The following is a 19,433-nucleotide window of genomic DNA, read 5'->3' on the forward strand; positions in this document are numbered from 1 at the left end:
TGTGATCTCAAGGGAATTGCTTAATCTCTCTGAGCCTCACTTTCTGCATCGTATGCTGACAGTTATAACCACCACATATGATTGTGGATTAAATGAGCAAATTGTGTAAAACAATTGTGTAAAATTGTTTCCCCTGCACAGTTTGAATACCTGGCAAATGACTGTAAAAAACATCCAGAAGTGCCTCTGGGTGACCTAATCGGGTAGGTACCCTGAGAGGTCGAGAATTCCCAGGTGATTGGTTTCTGAGGCTGGGATCCACCCAGCAGGGCGTGGCCAACCAGAGAAAGCTGGTTTGGGACTGCAGTACATCCTTTCCCAGGCTCTATAAAAGGCCAGGTGCTCTGGCCAGCAGCCCAGCCCTGGAAACTCTTGGCCCACGATGCTGAGGTCCCTGAGCACACGATGGATGCACCGATGGTGAGTTTGCACCATCTAAACCAGACACCAAAGTCTGTGTGCTGGGGTGGAAGGGTCAGCAACTCCCAGGTGGACAGTCATGAGTCCTAGAAAGAGTACACTCTTGGGGAAGAAGAACCCAAACATTTGAAATGGTTCATTTCTTCAAGGGGTTGTTGACTGGGCACTCTTGTGTGCATGCATTCTCCAGGGGGTGCCCTCACACAGACAGGTTCCTGCAAGCAGACAGGGTTGAGGCCTTTTCAGTTGCCTGTCCCTGAAGGTCCCTTGAGGGCAAGGATGCTGCTTGGATGGTCCCCTGAGTCCCCAGATCACTGTGTGGAACAGGGTGGCTGCAACCTCTGCTTAGAATGGAAGGATGTGAAAAATGTGTGACCATGACCATGTATGGAGGAGTCTGGGTGTATTATGGCATTAATAGAAATTGGACAATTAAGAGAAAGAGTTATAATCTATGGGGGGTGGGCACTGATTTCTTCCTACCTTAAAAGAATTTATTTTTTACCCAGCTTTATTGAAGTAGGGCTTCCCTTGTGGCTCTGCCTTCAATGCGGGAGACCTGGGTTTGATCCCTGGGTTGGGAAGATCCCCTGGAGAATGGAAAGGCTAGCCACTCCAGTATTCTAGCCTAGAGAATTCCATGAACTGTACAGTACATGGGGTTGCAAAGAGTGACATGACTAACTTTTGCTTTCACTTTATTGAAGTATAATTGACAAACTCCCATAGATTTAAAATAAACAACATGTATGTATACAACATGTATGTACATACAATATGATGTATGTAAATGTTGTGCAATGATGACCATACTCCAAGTGGCGAACATAATTATCACTTGCTATGGATACCTCTCTGTTTTGGGTGATGATGCTTAAGACTTACTCTCTGAGTAAATTTCTGGTATTCAAATAACTATCATCACCAAGCTATATATTAGATCCTCAGAACTTAATTGTCTTAAGACTTTTTGCTCTTTGACCAATGTCTTTCATTTACCGACCTCTCAGCCACTAGCAACCACTACTCTTCTCTCTGATTCTATGAGTTCAAATGCTTTTTCTTATTTTACATATAAAATAGTACCATAAGGTTTAGGTTTCTCTGACACTTCACATAAAATAACGCCTTCTAGCTTCATCCATGATGCTACAAATGTCAGGATTTCCTTTTTTGATGATTGAATGATGTTCTGTAGTATATACACAGGTTTCCTCTGTTCTCAGAAAGTGCAACATTCCTAGGAAACCTCTTGTAAGCTGAAATGGTATAAAGCAATGAGGCAGTCACCTTAGGACACTTCTTGCTAAAGGATTAGCAAAACAAATGAGGACAAAGTGCAGATGGTCACGGAGAGAGTTCAAGGCTATGGCACTTCATGCTGAGATGCTGAGTGTAGTTCCCTAGGGAGGGTCTGCCAGTCTACTCAAGTTCACTGCAAAACAGATGATGAACACTATTTTCACTTTCAACTCTTTTTGTAAAAGCAAAAATCTTTTTTTCTTTTTTTGTAGATTACTGAAAACAAGTACTAGTGTAGATTTTCCATAAAAGGAAAATGGTAATCTTTCAAAAAGCGCTGGATACCTGAATAACACATAATCATTCATCTGCTGAACAGACACTTCGGTTGTTTCCATATCTTGGCTATGGTGATGAGGGCTGCAATCAACCTCGGAGTTTAGATCTCTTTTCGAGATATGAATTTCATTTCCTTTGAACACCCAGCAGTGGAGTACTGGATCATATAGTAGTTCTAGTATTTAATTTTTCAGGAAGTTCCATACTGTTTTCCACAACAGCTGCAAAAATTTGCGTTCCTAACAGTAGTGCTTGAGAATTCCCTTTTCCCCAAATTCTGCCCCAGATTTATATCTTGTCTTTTTGATATAGCTATTCTATCAGATAGAGGTGTTACCTCACTGGAGTTTCTATTTGTGTTTCCTTAAAAAAACAGTTCAAACTGCTGCACAATTGCACTCATCTCACATGCTAGTAAAGTAATGCTCAAAATTTTCCAAGCCATGCTTCAGCAATACATGAACCGTGAACTTCCAGATGTTCAGGCTGGTTTTAGAAAAGTCAGAGGAACCAAAGATCAAATTGCCAACATCGGCTGGATCATCGAAAAAGCAAGAGAGTTCCAAAAAAACATCTATTTCTGCTTTATTGACTATGCCAAAGCCTTTGACTATGTGGACCACAACGAACTCTGGAAAATTCTGAAAGAGAAGGAGTACCAGACCACCCGACCTGCCTCTTGAGAAACCTATATGCAGGTCAGGAAGCAACAGTTAGAACTGGACATGGAACAACAGACTGGTTCCAAATAGGAAAAGGAGTACGTCAAGGCTGTATATTATAACCCTGCTTATTTAACTCATATGCAGAGTACATCATGAGAAATGCTGGGCTGGAGGAAGCACAAGCTGGAATCAAGATTGCTGGGAGAAATATCAACAACCTCAGATATGCAGATGACACCACCCTTACGGCAGAAAGTAAAGAAGAACTAAAGAGCCTCTTGATGAAAATGAAAGAGGAAAGTGAAAAAGTTGGCTTAAAGCTCAACATTCAGAAAACTAAGATCATGGCATCCAGTCCTGTCATTTCATGGCAAGTAGATGGGGAAACAGTGGAAACAGTGGCTGACTTTACTTTTTGGGGCTCCAAAATCACTGCAAATGGTGATTGCAGCCATGAAATTAAAAGACACTTACTCCTTGGAAGGAAAGTTATGACCAACCTAGACAGCATATTAAAAAGCAGAGACATTACTTTGCCAACAAAGGTCCATCTAGTCAAGGCTATGGTTTTTCCAGTAGTCATGTGTGGATGTGAGAGTTGGACTATAAAGAGGGCTGAGCACCAAAGAATTGATGCTTTTGAACTGTGGTGTTGGAGAACACTCTTGGGAGTCCCTTGGACTGCAAGGAGTTTCAACCAGTCCATCCTAAAGGAGACCAGTCCTGAGTATTCATTGGAAGGACTGATGCTGAAGCTGAAACCCCAATACTTTGGACACCTGATGTGAAGAACTGACTCATTGGAAAAGACCCTGATGCTGGGAAAGATTGAGGGCAGGAGGAGAAGGGGACGACAGAGGATGAGATGGTTGGATGGCCTCACTGACTCAATGGACATGAGTTTGAGTAAACTCCGGGAGTTGGTGATGGACAGAGCGGCCTGGTGTGCTGTGGTTCATGGGATCACAAAGAGTCTGTGGTGACTGAGTGACTGAACTGAACTGAATAAACAGTATCTTTTCATGTGCCTATTGGACACCTGTGCATGCGTGCTCACTTGCTTCAGTCTTACTATTTTTTGCAACTCGATAGACTGTAGCCAGGCTCCTCTGTCCTTGGGATTCTCCAGGCAAGAATACTGGAGTGGGTTATCGTTTCCTCTTCCAGGGGACAGTTGGTCTCTCTCTTGACTAATTGTTCCCTTTCATTATATAATGACCTTCTTTCTCTCATGTGACAGCTTTGGCCAGTGAATTTTCCTGATGTAGTGTAGCTAACCTGGCTTTTGGTTTCCTTTTCCATGCAATATATTTGGTCGTCATTTCATAAGCCTACTTGTGTCCTGAAATCTTAAACATGAATCATATTATGATTTTTAAAACTCTGTGGGATAATATCTATGTAGGGGTGGTGGGATATTTTTACATTCATCTAGATTCCCACCTCCATTGATATATACGGTGGCATAGGAAGAGTTTTCATTCTAGAAATATTAATCTGACTGTCTTGAAGTTTCCATAAGATGGAGCCCTCTGATTCACAGAGGCCAATTAAGAGGCAATTGCAGGCTTTTAGGCAAGCAATGACGGTGGGCTAGACTAGAATTGGATCAATAGGAAGGGAGAAGCATGAATGTGGAACTGGGATTTGAGCTAGGTAGGGTATATGAACTTCCTTTTTTTTTTTCAGGACTCCACAACTGAAGCTCAGCTATTGGGTAATAGCCAAGAGGCTTCAAGAGACTCTTACCTTGAAGCAATAGAAGAGCTTGAGGCATTTTTCCAGGAACTCAATGACACATATGGGACAGAAAACTCAGCAGCACCAGAGGCAGAACTCTGTGCACCCCTGACTGCCCGTGAAGAGGACAGCCAAAAGGAGTCCATGCAGAACCAGGTGAAGAATCTTTTGACTCACGATGATGATTTATACATGTCCTAGCATCCCTCAGACACTTCTGTGCAGAACTAACATCCACCCATGTTAAAGCCTTTGATTTGCCCCATGGAAATTTAGGCAAGATCCTTTTTGACCCAAGGTGACTTCTTTTGAGGACAGTAGACCAGCACTAACATCCCAGATGACAGATGTCACTGACACCCCAAACACAGCCTGAGATTTTAGAGGCTGGATGCAGACCTAGAGCTGGGGGAATGAAAATCAGAAGTCCTTCTTTGAGTCCATTTTCTCCGAGGTCCTCACAGTTATATCTGTCAGAACTCACTGAGTTCTCTAGTCTTGAGGAGCTTTCAGTTCAGTAATGGAGGAAGGGGAGCAGACTGGCATGACCCTATTTCAAGAATGAGAATGGGAGGAAAGGAAGTGCCAGATTAAGATGGTATCAGAGGTCGACTCCCCGTGAGGCCTTCAGCTCTGAGAATCCATAAGTTTCCACGGTCCTTCTTGGTGGAGTGTCTCCACAGTGACATTGGCCTCATGAGCATATCCTATTTCTACACCTCCAAGTGACAGTAGCCTTTGCTCCACTGTGGCTGGGACATTTTCACTTAGGTTCAAGCATGATTATATATAACAGTTAAATTTAAGGCCATCTCTCATTTCTGTGGATTTTGTTTAGAAAAAGACTTCAGAAGGTCCTCAGCTTACCTTATTCAATGGATGTATCATCATAAGTTTTGATTATAGTCCCTGTGCAAATTATCACAGCTGTCTCTCTGTTCTGAGAGTCAGGACAAGGTGGAAGAGTCTGGGCTTTCTTGGCAGGGATGAGAATGGGAGATCATATTTGGTAATACAGGCTACAGTCACTGAGACAGTTTGCTGAGAGAGGCAGACTGAGAAAGGGACCAGACGGGGATATGGCAAAACTGAGCAGACTGGTTGATCAGGGTACGACAAGAGCGGCAAGGAGGCACACAGGGTGGACAGGTGTGAGACTACTGACATCACGGCTTTCGGCAGTCAATTGTAAACTTTCTGCCAGATGTTTAGGAAACCTATACACCCAGTGATGGTGGGTGTGTAGGATTAGAATTTGAACTGGGTACAACATCTGACTGGTGGCTCATTTGGTAAAGAATCTGCCTGCAATGTAGGAGACCTGGGTTTGATCCCTGGGTCAGGAAGACACCTTGGAGAAGGAAATGGCTACCCACTCCAGTATTCGTGCCTGGAGAAGCCCATGGACAGAGGAGCCTGGTGGGCTACAGGCCATGGGGTTGCAAGTGTTGGACGTGATTTAGTGACTAAACTACCACCAACTTTTTTTTTTTTTTTCAGAAACCCACAACTGAGGATCTAGTTCAGTTATCAGGCAACAGCAAAGAGGCTTCCATGACATCTTACTTTCCAACACTTGAGGACATTGAGGAGTTTCTCCAGGAGGTCAATGAGACATATAAAACAAGAAGCCCAGCTGCACCAGAATCAGAGCTCTGTGTACCTCTGACTGCCCCTGATGAGGTCAGCCAAAAGGAGTCCCTGCAGAAGCAGGTGATGAATCTTTTGAGGCCCACGATGATGATTTATGCATGTTCTGTCATCCCAGGGACAGTTTTTGTCCATGTTAAAGCCTTACTTTGCCCCTTCGAAACCTAAAGTGACTTTTTTTTTTTTTACTCCAAGGTGACCTCCTTTGATGAGAGAAACCCTGAAGCACATCAGTTGATGGATGTCACTGACACTCCGAAGACATTCATCACTGATTGTCAAGCAACAGCCGTTAATGCAAACAAGTTGACAATCCCCAGTGAGGGTAGCCAGATGAAGACCCTCAGTGATGACCAGAGCCTCTATGGAGACCAGATGCCCTTCAGTGTGGTCCAAACTACCTATATGGGTCAGATGAAGAAACTCAATGATGAAGACACTCCCCACCAAGTCTATATGATGCCACTTTCCTCAGCATCATTGCTATATCCTAGAATTCTGTATGTTGCCAGTTCTCATTTGACCCAAGGACAACCTGCAGAAATGCAGAAGTGGAATCCCAAGATTCAGAGGTGTCCATTGCAGAAGAGGCCTGACATTTTGAGGCCTTACATCTGCACCTATAACTGTGGGAAAGCATATGCCAAATCTTCCCATCTGCGAATCCACGAGCGTGTGCACACAGGTGAGTAAAGACTGCAGGATGGGGGTGTCAGGAGAATAACTAAAGGCCTCTGCCTTTACAAAACATTGGGATCATTTGAGATCATTGCCACCTCCCTCTAAGTCTGGGACTCAGAAGACTCTAGAAAAGGTTGGCCGATCTGAAAAGGTATAAAAAGCAGTCCCTAGAACAGACTCTAGTTCTGCTCCAGAGGCAACCTGGCTGCAGCGTTTTGTGGTGTTGACTGCCTGGGATGATGGAAGAAGTGGAGGGCTTTGTTTGACCTCTTAGGATGGTCCTGACCCTACCTCTTCTGGGACTGTCTCTGTATGGCCTCCCATAGTCCCAATAGATAACCCCACTCAAGCTTCTCTACCCACCACTACCTTCCTGCTTTCCCTCCTACTTTTCTTTTTCTTTTCCTCTTCCTCCTTCAGCCCTCTTGCCTATCCTGCCCTCCTCCTCTTCCTTTCCTGTACACACCTTCCAGTCTTGTCTTCTGTCTCTCTCTGTCCCACTCCAACATGCCCAACAGTTTTCTTCTCCATTCTTTTCCAACTTCCCTGTCTCATGCTACCTTGAATCACGACAAGTCTCCCTTTCTTTCTCGGTTCCAGGAGAGAAGCCCTATAAATGTAACATGAATGGATGCACATGGGCATTCTCCCGTTCATCTGAGCTCAACAGACACAAGAAAAGGCACACCATGGAGCGGCCCTACCTGTGTTCTACATGCGACAAAGACTTTGCCCGATCTGATCACTTAAAGCAGCATCAGAGAGTCCACAGATGAATTTCTCCCACGATGACAAACCCAGCAGCCTTTGAGGAAATGACTTAAACTGAAAGATTCTCCCTGCTAAGACTTTGCTTGGCACCTAGCACTGTGCCAGCACATGCTTAATATTAGTTGTAAATGTTAAGGTTTTCATTAATTTTTGTATAAATGTAATGTATAAAGAAATGTATAAAGAATATGTGTATGCACTTCAGTAGAATCAGAAGCACTCTGCATTTGCTTTTCTGTGCATAGTGAATGTTTTCATCACTGTTTTATGAATCCTTGTAGAAATCCTTTATTTCTTTATTCCTTGTAGAAATCCTTTATTCCTTTAATAGAAATCCTTTATTTCTATTTGTACATGTAAAGATGTTTTATGTAGATGATTGTAATGCATGCATAGTTCAAATGTGTTAAGAAATTAGCATTTCAGTGGGAGGTGGGAGGGAGGTTCATATGTACATCTATGGCTAATGTATGGCAGATATATGGCAATGGATGGCAGATATCAAACCAATATTGTAAAGCAGTCATCCTTCAATTAAAAAGAAAGAAAAAAAGAAGAAAGAATGTAGCATTTCATATCTGAGCACTTCATTTATTTCTTTGGAGGTCCATTTCTACAGAGTTAAGAGGAAGGGGACGCTTGGTTACTTCCAGTGTCAAGTGGTCTCCTTAAATGAAACTCATTTGGATGAACTTCATTAAAGAGTTGAACCTCCTCCTGTCTCAGCTGTTTTTCTCTAAGGTAAAGTGTCTCTTTTCCCCTTCTGCTTTCTCAGGACACAGCAGGTGGTGGTGTTGGAGGAGGAGGAGTGGTCAAGTGCTGGCCGCCAGGGGAAAGATGTTTCCTTTCCATGGGGCCTCCGGCTTCTGCTGACATGTCTGCAGCTGCAGTGACCTGGGGTCTGTTTCCTGGGCATGACTGAACACCTGCTCCTGAGGAGCTGAGCCGTCTTCATCTGGGTGTTTAGGTCCTTCTCCCAGCTCTTGCAGGCCCTGTCCTCTTAGGTCTGACTTGGAGCCTCATCCAAGTGCCAACTTGAATAATATTCCTTTGAAAAAGTGTCTGGGTAAGCCCTCCATTTGTTTCCAAGTTTGGGGGCCACTCAGAAAGGCACTTTCTACTGCAAGACTTCAAAAAGAAGCAGACTGCAAATCCCAGGGCTTCAGTGTGCCCTGCAGCATTTGAAGTTCTACTTGACCCACCCACTCATACTCCAGAGGCCCCAGGAGCTAGATTCCTGGGTCTTTGAGGGTCTCACAATAATTATCTCTTAATGTGATATTAAGTATGATATGAATTAATATAAGTACAAAAATAAACATCTGTGAGAGCCCATCACCCAGTGGCCTGCACTCAGGTATTGAAATGATCAATCAGGACAATGAGCCAAACTGAAAGTAGAGATCAAGCCTTTACTCACTTACCACTGGAGAGTGAGCAGGGAACCAAAAGAAGATGTGGCAGCTCTCCAACATTCCTTCTCTCCTTGTGAAACACCAGGCAAGGGTTACATTACATACAGTTATGGGGGAGTATTCTCATTGCCTCCAACAAAAGACCCCTACCATTTTGTGGAAGGGAGAGAAAGGTGGGAAAGGGGAATTCTAGGCATGGAAACATATTGAGTCAGATGGGAGACAAATGCTTCAGCCAATACCCCTAGTAAGGAGGTGTGGGTGTCCTTGCAGCCACTTGCTTCAGAGATTTGCACTTCAGGGATCTGCCCCAGGTCTGATGTAGGGAGGGGAGCTTCCAGCACGAGGCCATCCACAGTCTTGTAAGGGCCCGTCCCAAAAGATCACAAATAGGTATTGACCTCCTGGAACTGGACTCCTTAATTCAACCCCTGGGTCTTTTAGGATCTGAATGAGAAGCAGAGGTTACACCATCAGGTCCTCTGTGAGCCAGACATTGATGGGGTGTGACCATGCTGATTGGTCAGTATGAGGGCCATGATCTAAACCACTCCAAGTCGAATGATTAGGCCTGCCTGGAGGAGTGAGTGTAGCCATGAGCCCCTATGTTTTTTAAGCAAGATAAAGATGGCCTATAACCCATTAGGGTCTATTCTAAAAGGCCAGAAGGCCTTCTGTCTCAGCCTCCTAATGGACTGCTCTAATTTGCCAGTTTTCTTGATCCAAGTGTTGGCAATGGCACAGATCCCCTAGACTGGGCAGCTGGAAGCCAAGGACTAAGCAGTTAGCCAACACTACTCAGGCCAAGGAGTGGGGGCTGTTCTGTTGTGCCTCCAATGCTCAGAGAGTATCATTAATAACTTCAACAAAGGCCAAGGGCAGGTTGCATAGAACTTTTTAATAATTGGAGGCTTCCAGCAGTGAGAGAAATTACCCAGTCTGTGCAGAGTAGCAGTGAGTGTAGGAAGAAGACCACCACTAGTGTGGCCAAAATTCTCTAATGGTGGATCTCCCACTGCTCTTCCAGATGTTCCAGTGGCCTCCTTCTCTGACAGGAGTGAACTGACATTTAGGGAGGTGTTTTGCTCCTGCAGAATCCAGTTGCATCAACAAAGGATGTCACACTGATGATGCTGGTGCACTTGAGGTACTAGAAAGGCCCTAACTGCCTATCAAAAGAGATGCACTTTTCAAGCAAATCAGAGTTGATGAATCCAAAGTCAACTAACACAACTGGCCTATGACACTGTTCTGCTCTAGATTCCAATTGGTGATCTGAGAGATTGTGGAGACATGTAAGACAAGAGTAAATGTAGATAAATGGGGCCCAGGAAAAGGGTGACTGGGTGGGCCATTGGATCGCCTCCTGGCATTTCACTGGTAAAGTCCCCACTCTAAGGAAGCAGCCTTTCTGGTAACCCAGTAGACAAATACCATCAAGATCCCCAAATGGGTCAGTGGGAGGGCACCAGTTCCAAAGCCTCCCACCAAAAACTGGGCCCTCTCCTCCCCTTTTTTCTCTTCCTTCCCAACCAAAGTGTACTGTGTTGGGGCACTTTGAAAGAGGGGGTCTGTGGCAATGCACCCCATCACTAGATGCTCCATCACAAAGTGTAATGGTAAGAAGATCTTTGTCATGGTAAAAGCAAACTAACCAAGTCTCTATCTAGGTCTCTTTGAATTACTATAGAAAGTGACCCCGAAGCACTTTACCTTCTTTTCTGGAAAGCATGAGCCTCAATAACACAATGAGTTGCAGAAAGTCTCCTAACACCAGGGACCTGCTCACAGTCAACAACAGTCACTGCCTGCAACTAGAACAGCTTCGCTTTTGGCTTGTCCAACATCCATTGTACACCTGCTTTAACCACAGATGAAAAGAATGCATTGTCCTGAAGTAAAAAGCATGTCTACTTTGAGGACAGGGATCAATGCCGCCCTTCCTACGACACCGATGCTAGTACTCCCTGAAAGATTCCCTTCCCAGATGCCAAGGCCATACTGACTTACCGTGTACATGTTAATATCTTTCTTTTGAAAACCTGAAGGAATATTTGTCATAATTGATGTATGCTCTTGTTCTGAGAGATATAAAATTGTGCTGAATGCCACGTATCTCCGGAGCACTTTCTTCCTTGGTGGAGACTGAACTCCCAGACTAGTCCTCAGTATGGCTAAACTAACACTCTCTTCTATTCCTTACGTCGGACTATGTAATGATTGTCTGGGTTGACAACCACTCGGAATAGTACCAGTCACGGGTCAGATGTTTGCAGGTACACAGCAATGTTTTTACTGCTGTGCGTTTCTGTGATCAGACATGTATGACTCTTTGTGACCCCCATGGAGTATCGCCCACCAGGCTCTGTCCATGGGATGATCCTGGCAAGAATACTGGAGTGGGTTGCTATTCTTCCTCCAGGGGACCTTCCTGACCCAGAAATGGAAACCACAGCTCCTGAATCTTTACCACTGAGCCACCTCGGGCCCCAGACAAAAGTCTTCTACTTTCTTATGGACCTGGGAGACCTGGAGAGGAAGAGGAAGAAGGGCTAGGAGTGGAGAGATATGAGTCATAGTGAAGAAATGTGCCTCACCAATGCCTCCAGTAAAGAGGCTTATGGATGGAAGTGAGCAGGCAAGAAACAAATCTTTTATCAGCCTGTCTGATCTAAGGGGCCCTGGGTCACCTTCAGAAAGTGCAATGCCCTGCTGTGCACCACATTCCATGTGGGGAGGATAGCTTCCCCCAGGAAACCAGCCAGGGACAGCCTTAGGGTCAGCCCTGAAAAAAAAATCACATATAGGGCTTGGACTTGAGACAGAATCTTCACCCAATTTAAGAATTGGAATATTATTGACACTTTTTGTATCTACTCACGTGCTTCTCTCATCTAACCCTGTTTATAACCTAGGAATAACTACTACTCTGAATTTTGCATATATATATATATATATCCCCTTGATTTACCTTCTATGCATTTATTACAAATCTATGTATTTAAAAAAATGTATAGCTTTGGGAACTGGCTATCCAGTGGTTAAGACTCCAGGCAGCACAGATTTGATCCCTGGTCAGGGAACTAATGAAGAAGGATATGGCAACCCCCTCCAGTATTCTTGCCTAGAGAATCCCGTGGACAGAGGAGCCTGGTGGGCTGCTGTCCATAGGGTTGCACAGAGTTGGACACAACTGAAGTGGCTTAGCATGCATGCATGCATTGGAGAAGGAAATGGCAACCCACTCCAGCGTTATTGCCTGGAGAATCCCAGGGATAGAGGAGCCTGGTGGGCTGCCATCTATGGGGTCACAGAGAGTCAGACACGACTGAAGGGACTTAGCAGCAGCAGCAGCAGCAGCAGCAGGGAACTAAGATTCTGAGTGTGTGAGGTGTGGCCAAACAAACAAATAAACACAAAGACCCTTGGTAACAACCACCAAAGAAAAATTCAACACATTATCAACAACCTGGGGTGGGAAGGAGACCAAAGAAATATGAGCATGCACTTGAGTCTTTTATCAAGTGCAACCACCATAAAGAGAAAAGATACTACACCATTCTTCATTATCCAAATTTAATCTGCTGGACAGTGAATTTTTAGACATTAACCTAAATATGAAACATAGTAACACATTCCCACCCCATTAAAAATCCCAGCCATTTTCTTGAAATTTCACTAAAACTAAAATCCACTAAGGATTTTACATTATGTCAAGCAGTAGAATGCGAAGTCAAGTGGGCCTTAGGAAGCATCACTACGAACAAAGCTCGTGGAGGTGATGGAATTCCAGCTGAGCTATTTCAAATCCTAAAAGATGATGCTGTCAAAGTGCTGCACTCAATATACTAGCAAATTTGGAAAACTCAGCAGTGGCCACAGGACTGGAAAAGGTCAATTTTCATTCCAATCCCAAAGAAAGGCAATGTCAAAGAATGCTCAAGCTACTGCATAATTGCACTCACATGCTAGCAAAGTAATGCTCAAAATTCTCCAAGCCAGGCTTCAACAGTACATGAACTGTGAACTTCCAGATGTTCCAGCTGGATTTAGAAAAGGCAGAGGAACCAGAGATCAAATTGCCAACATCCACTGGATCATTGAAAAAGCAAGAGTTCCAGAAAAACATCTACTTCTGCTTTATTGACTATGTCAAAGCCTTTGACTGTGTAGACCACAACAAACTCTGGAAAATTCTTCAAGGTATGGGAATATCAGACCACCTGACCTGCCTCTTAAGAAATCTATATGCAGGTCAGGAAACAACAGTTAGAACTGGACATGGAAAAACAAGACTGGTTCCAAATCAGGGAAGGAGTGCATCAAGGCTGTATATTGTCACCCTGCTTATTTAACTTATATGCAGAGTACATCATGAGAAATGCTGGGCTGGAAGAAGCACAAGTTGGAATCAAGATTGCCGGGAGAAATATCAATAACCTCAGATATGCAGATGACCCCACCCTTATGGCAGAAAGCGAAGAGGAACTAAAGAGCCTCTTGATAAAAGTGGAAGAGGAGAGTGAAAAAATTGGCTTAAAACTCAACATTCAAAAAACTAAGATCATGGCATCTGATCCCAACACTTCATGGCAAATAGATGGGGAAGCATGGAAACAGTGACATACTTTATTTTTCTGGGCTCCAAAATCACTGCAGATGGTGATTGCAGCCATGAAATCAAAAGACGCTTGCTTGCTCCTTGGAGGAAAAGTTATGACCAACCTAGACAGCATATTAAAAAGCAGAGACAAAAAAAAAAAAAAAGCAGAGACATTACTTTGCCAACAAAGGTCAATAAAGTCAAGGCTATGGTTTTTCCAGTGGTCTTGTATGGATGTGAGAGTTGGACTATAAAGAAAGCTGAGTGCTGAAGAATTGATGCATTTGAACTGTGGTGTTGAAGAAGACTCTTGAGAGCCCCTTGGGCTGCAAGGAGATCCAACCAGTCCATCCTAAAGGAGAGCAGTTCTGGATGTTCATTGGAAGGACTGATGCTGAAGCTGAAACTCCAATACTTTGGCCACCTGATGCAAAGAGTTGACTCATTGGAAAAGACCCTGATGCTGAGAAAGATTGAGGGTGGGAAGAGAAGGGGACAACAGAGGATGAGATGGTTGGATGGCATCACCGACTCAATGGACATGAGTTTGAGTAAACTCCAGCAGTTGGTGATGGACAGGGAAGCCTGGCGTGCTGCAGTCCATGGGGTCGTAAAGAGTCGGACACGACTGAGCGACTGAACTGAAAGCAGTGGAAGAATAAAATACGGAATGTAATAAAAGAGTAACTCTATAAGGGAACACTATATGGGACTCTAGGGCTGAAAGAGGACAAGCTAAGGAGTAAAGACAAGCTTGGAAGATGAGCCCTCTCTCTGAGGTTGGGGTTCAGATCTCATTGAAGAAGGTATAGCTGCAGAAGGTGTATGGCAGTTTGCAGGTTTGTAGTCATTGCGGAAGCAGAGCTGGTTCACAGTCACTGATCAAGCAGGAAGGAACCCTCCAGGGTGCAGGTGAGCTGTAGATGGGGGCTGGGTGCCTGAGAGGGAATAGAGGTGCTAGTGTGGGCCTGAGGCATGGAATACACAGTGTCCATGGTGGGAGGGCTGTGGTGTTGGGAGTCAGAGGAGACAACCCTGGGAGTTAGCAGAGGGACTGAGGGTGGTGGTGTGGGTGGGAGGTCTGCAGTGTGCAGTGTCTGCATTGACAGCGCCGCGGGAGGGTGACCACCAGGCTCTGCTCTGCCTGCAAGGTCAACAAATAGTAATGTGGAGCCAGAGGATGAAAAGAGGGACCAGTGGGATAAAATAGAAAACCTATAAATAGCCACAAGGACATATCAGAAATAAGTACAAAAAATCAATAGAAGAAAGATGAACTTTAAGAAATTGTGCTGGGGGAGTTCCGTGGTGATCCAGTGGTTAGGATTCTGGGCTTTCATTGCTGTGGTCTGGGTTCAATACTTGGTCAGTGCAGAATTGGCTGCAGTGCAGCCAAAAAAAAAAAAAAGAAAATGCTGGTATAGCTGTTTAACTTAGTAGTGAAAGCTGAAATTAGATTTGTAATTCATTCCATATGTAAAAGTAAACTCAAAAGGATCAGGTATTTAAAAGTAAAATATGTAACCATATGGGCAACTGAACAACAAGCACCAGAAAAAAATAGGTGAATTCCTCTATGTTGCTGTTCAGTCAATAAGTCGTGTCCAACTCTTTGCAAGCATGCCAGGATTCTCTATCCTCCACTATCTCCCAGAGTTTGCTCAAGTTCATGTCCACTGAGTTGGTGATGCTATCAACCATCTCATCCTCTGCTGCCCGCTTCCCCTTTGGCCTTCAATCATTCCCAGCAGCAGGGTGCTCATTTTCCAACGAGTTGGTTCATATAACCAGAATTTATAGAAAAAATTCTAGGACTCAGGTCCAGATGCAATAAAAGAAGAGAGTTGGTAAAATTGTCTGTATGAAAATAAAAATCTTTCACAGGGCAAACAATAGAGAGATAAACAGGCAGACAGATAAAATCAAGAGACAACTGGCAAACTCTAAAAACTGAGGGGAAAATATACCAAAACCCAGAGGAAAATACGGGCAAAATCATTGAATAGACAATTTACATGAAAATATACTTTAATAGCCTGTAAATATATGAATAGAAATCTATCATTTGTGATTTGAAGGGTAAAAATCAAAACTACAGTTAAAGAATAAGGCAGTGAAAATGGTGAAGGACCTTTGAAAATTCTCTCCTCCATAAAATAATGGATTAGAGTAAAAAACTTTGAACTCAAGAAATTAGTCACAGACTTGAGACTGGGGAGCATTTATATGAGAAAAATGGCTGACATGAAAAAAACAACAAGCTCTGTGGTACTTCAGCTTGTCCTCTTTCCATCCATCAAGGCTTCCTTGTAGACTTGAAAACAGCCTGCAGTCATGGTGAAAACTAGCAGCCTGGCAGCCACTGTAGAGGACAGAACAAGGTTGGAATTCCTGTAAACCACCCCTTCCCAGAGAAGTCTCATTATTTTACCGGTTTGGTGGGTCCCTGAAAGATCGCAGTTGCAAAACTGACAATATTTGACCAGACTCAAAGTTTGCCTGGGGCAAACACCATTTTCTCTGGGGGCATTTATTAAAAATCACTCTAGGTGTTTTTTGGACATCACATCTGCCTGAGGCAGTGGGTAATAGATCTAATACTCCACACACTTCCTCCTAAAAATCAAACAGAGAGTTGAGAGTAAATAAAAGCACCTCTGGCGGCGCTGGCCTCAGAGGCTAAGGAGAGCTGGAGGAGGTAGCGGCAGGGGGAAGTTGCTGCACTTTGGTGTAAACTGCAATTCATTAGGGATCCTTTCTCAGACTCCAGTTAGAAGTGAGAGTTCACATAAGTGAGGCCGCCATTGCTGCTTTGAACACCTCAAAAGGGGAGAATAAATTTATCAGGAGTGAAAAAGAAGAGCTTGCTAGAAGCCAAAGAAAATAATAAAAAGTCCAGCACTAGGGTCTTCAAAATTGGGAAAAGAGTACATCAAGGCTGTATATTGTCACCCTGCTTATTTAACTTATATGCAGAGTACATCATGTGAAATGTCAGGCTGGGTGAAGCACAGCTGAAATCAAGATTGCCGGGAGAAATATCAATAACCTCAGATATGCAGATGACCCCACCCTTATGGCAGAAAGTGAAGAAGAACTAAAGAGCCTCTTGATGAAAGTGAAAGAGGGGAGTGAAAAAGTTGGTTTAAAATTCAACATTCCGAAAACAAAGATCATGGCATCTGGTCCCATCACTTCATGGCAAATAGATGGGGAAACAGTGGAAACAGTGACAGACTTTATTTTTCTGGGCTCCAACATCACTGCAGATGGTGACTGCAGCCATGAAATTAAAAGACACTGCTGCTTGGAAGAAAAGCTATGACAAACCTAGACAGTGTATTAAAAAGACATTACTTTGCCAACAAAGGTCTCTATAGTCAAAGCTATAGTGTTTCCAGTGGTATTGTAAGGATGTGAGAGTTGGACCTTAAAGAAAGCTGAACTCTGAAGAATTGATGTTTTTGAACTGTGGTGTTGGAGAAGACTCTTGAGAGTCCCTTGGACTGCAAGGAGATCCAACCAACTCAATCGTAGAGGAAATCAACACTTAACATTCACTGGAAGGACTGATGGTGAAGCTGAAGCTCCCATACTTCAGCCACCTGATGTGAAGAGCTGACTCATTGGGAAAGATTGAAGGCAGGAGCAGAAGGGGGTGACCAAGGACAAGTTGTTGGATGGCATTACCGACTCGATGGAAATGAGTTTGATCAACCTCCGGGAGATGGTAAAGGACTTGGAGGCCTGGTGTGCTGCAGTCCACGGGGTCACAGAGAGTCAGACATGACTGAGCAACGGAACAACAAGGGCTCCTTCTCCTACCAAACGCAAAGACCGCTCTGATGAGAAGTCGAAAGGATTGCTCTGAAGATAAATGGGCCCCCAATCAGTCAAGCGAGAAGGAAGGATGGTGGAAGAGGTTCAGTGCTTCTGGTGGTAGTAGCACCAGGCCTGGCTCCAGCCACTCCAGAAGTCCCAGCACCTCCCGTAGCTCCAGAGGCTCCTCAGGCTCTCCGAGTCCTTCTCAGGGCAGACAGGACAACAGGTGGCATTCTTGTTCCAAATCCAAACCACCCAAAAGGGATGGAAAGGGAAGGAAAAGGCAGAGCCCTTCCCCTAAATCCACCGAAGTCCACAGTCGGAGGCTCACCAGGAATGTGACCAAGGGACACATTGTGGAGATGTTTTCCACCTGTGGAAAAATTAAAATGACTGACATGTCTGCTGAAGGGATGTACCCTCATCTGTCTGAAGGCTTATGTGAAGTCTGAGAACCCGGATGAGGCTGGGAAGGTTCTGAAAGCACATGGACAGAGGAAAAATCGATGGCCAGAAGATCACTGCTACTGCTGTGCTGGCCCCCTGGCCTCAGCCATCCCCCAGGCGACTGAGTCCTCCCAGGAGAATGCTCCCACCACCTCCCATGGGGCACAGGCCATCCATCACCACCTCGGATGAAGGAGGTTGCATCCCCTGCCCTCCACCTAAGCCCCCTGCCACTCGCTCCATAGGAGGCATTCCAGCTCCAACTCCTCTGGATAAGCAGGGCCACCAAAGTTCTGCCCCTGTGACTTATATCTCATCCAGCTCACTTTTGTCACTTTCCCAGCTGAAGGAGGATCCGTACGAAAGAACGCCCTTCCTCCCTCTGAGGCAGGCTTCCAAGGTGAAGGCAGCAATTGAGATGTTTCCCAGGTCGTAGGGTTCTGGCTGCAGAAGTGTTGTTGGTTTGGGATAGTGCTTGTAAAGACGCAAGGATGAGCTGAGGGCTCTAGGTGGTGGTACAGTCCCAGCCTGGGAGCATGTTTCCCCATTCCACAGGTGACCTGGGGCCTATCTGGTTATCTGTGTGGCAGAGTCCTGCAGGAAAGGGCATGCTCAGCTGCCTTTCCTGGTAGCCTGGCCCTGCTCCCCTGCCCGAGTCCTCTTCTGACCTCTGTATCTAAATACCCTGTTATCTGCCCCAAATGGTTCTTTTCACATGTATTTGTGTGGATGCATACACACATACACATGCACAAACACACACACACAAGTCTCTCTCTTTCTGAAATTGGTAAGTTGACAGTGATGACTGCCTGGTCATCACAGAACTCCCTGTTGTGTTGGTATTCATGGTATTGGTGCAGGTTACCTTAGCAATACGTACATTGCTTTTTTGGCTTTTATTATACAGTCAGTACTATGAATTTTATGTTTTGAGTTTTGTAATTTTTGCAGCATTTTAATATTGTGTTTGTACTTTGTTGGGCAGAATAAAAGAGTTCTGTTGAATAAATGTACAATTAGAGAAGGTAATGGCAACCCACTCCAGTACTCTAGCCTGGAAAATCCCATGGACAGAGGAGCCTGGTAGGCTGCAGTCCATGGGGTTGCTAGGAGTCGGACACAACTGAGCAACTTCTCTTTCACTTTTCACTTTCATACATTGGAGAAGGAAATGGCAACCCACTCCAGTGTTCTTGCCTAGAGAATCCCAGGGACGGGGGAACCTGGTGGGCTGCCATCTATGCACAGAGTCGGACACGACTGAAGTGACTTAGCAGCAGCAGCAGAATGCAAAAAAGAGAGAGGGGGCACCCTAGAAGACAGTAGTGTTTCCAAGAAGCTTAAGCAGATGATGAAAGAAGGAAGGAAATAGCTCAGAATAAAGATTCTACTTAGAGAAGATCTAAGAATCAGAGAAAACAACCAGAAATAAAAGTGCCATGTACTAAAGAAATAGCTCTACATTGTGCAAACAAAAGAGGACAGTTTTGAACTGAAAATTACTTTTAATACCTAAATTTCCCCACCTCATACACCAGAAATTCCTTTCAAATAAATGGTCCAGAAAAACCCAACACATTCTAAACATAAACAAGAAAAATCAAACCTTGATACAAAGATACAATGATTGTTTAA

At 44.4% G+C, this 19,433-nt stretch overlaps 1 pseudogene; it reads left to right on the forward strand.

Annotated features, from left to right (window-relative positions):
• The first annotated feature begins 405 nt into the window (after positions 1-405).
• LOC122676815 lies at positions 406-18,231 on the forward strand (annotated as a pseudogene).
• Positions 18,232-19,433: the final 1,202 nt, after the last annotated feature.

Source organism: Cervus elaphus, chromosome 20, assembly GCF_910594005.1.
Source record: "Cervus elaphus chromosome 20, mCerEla1.1, whole genome shotgun sequence".
Lineage (NCBI taxonomy): Eukaryota > Metazoa > Chordata > Mammalia > Artiodactyla > Cervidae > Cervus > Cervus elaphus.